Raw genomic sequence first — 1,343 nt, forward strand, 5'->3', positions numbered from 1 at the left:
AATAAAAACAGATCATTGACCACGAGATAATTATTGCAGTCATTTCCATACAAAGCCTGTTTATTGTTGGACAAGTTTGAATTATTTTTTTTCCATTTTAATCTAAAAATGAATTACGTCACTTACAGACATGAAGTAATTCTTAGCATTATGTGTTGCAGCTATAAGACACAGGCAATGACTGGAGTTGTCCAAATGTTTTATTTGATTTCTTTCTTTCTTTCTTTCTTTCTTTCTTTCTTTCTTTCTTTCTTTCTTTCTTTCTTTCTTTCTTTCTTTCTTTCTTTCTTTGAGGATCAAAACACTCTTTTCTCACACACTGTCTTTGCTGTGGCTGTGGAAGGAGTCAGAGTTGTGTCATGTTCAGGAACATGACATAAAATCTGTTCACAGACATTAGGGTGTTCAATGTCATCTCATGAAAACTATGACAAGTAACGCATAGATATTTAACCATAGAGGCATACTTTTTCAGTTAAACATACACCAAAAAATAAAATAATATAAAAAGTGTGGGGTACGTTTTGAACAGTTAAACACAAAAGCAGCATTTTCATACATACATCTTGACTCCAACATTTTCACATTTACATTAAAGCACTAAACATCTGCATCAAGTGGCCCAGACGGTGCACTATAAAGAAAGCAAAATGGTCCCAAGCATAGACCCCTGAGGCATCCCAAAGGTCAGAAGTGACAGAGAGGAGGTCCCAACTTTAGTTCTAACACAAAACTTTTAATTAAAAAGGTCAGAAGCCAGACACAGTGTTCTGTGCTCAGCACCCCGATGGTTACTGCAGGTTCTTGGCAGGCAAGGAGAAAGTAAAAGACAGGGTTGAGCTTACCGAACACTCAGTTCTCTTCAGAGCAGATAAAGACTCATTATATTGATCTCTTCAATTACCTGAACTATTCCTTCTCACAGAAGGTCCCTCCCTTTCCCCATATAGCTGAGCAGGTATTTCAAGCAGGAGCTTTAGCCTGTAATCTACCTCTGATCCTGGCTAGAAAAAGGAACATCGTTCCCTCAGACTTTCTCTGTCCTAAAGAACTGCATCAGATTGTTTCAAAAATGCATCAGCCAGAAGGTTGAATAAATACAATCTGATCTTATTTCATAGCTCTACTAAGGGTTAACATGTGCTGGTACATTTCAGCTTGTTTTAAAGTCAAACTTTACTTACATTTTATTTATTGCTACAAAGAAGATGTTTTGTGAACTTAAAGGCAGATTTCAAATTTCAAATCAAATTTCTCCTGAGTATTTTAAGAGCTGCCTGCAATGCTCTTAGTCACAACCAGAATGAGGTTTAGGTTAACTTGGTTGATTGTGTAACTAGTTT

This window comes from Austrofundulus limnaeus, unplaced genomic scaffold, assembly GCF_001266775.1.
Source record: "Austrofundulus limnaeus strain Quisiro unplaced genomic scaffold, Austrofundulus_limnaeus-1.0 Scaffold372, whole genome shotgun sequence".
Classification (NCBI taxonomy): Eukaryota; Metazoa; Chordata; class Actinopteri; order Cyprinodontiformes; family Rivulidae; genus Austrofundulus; species Austrofundulus limnaeus.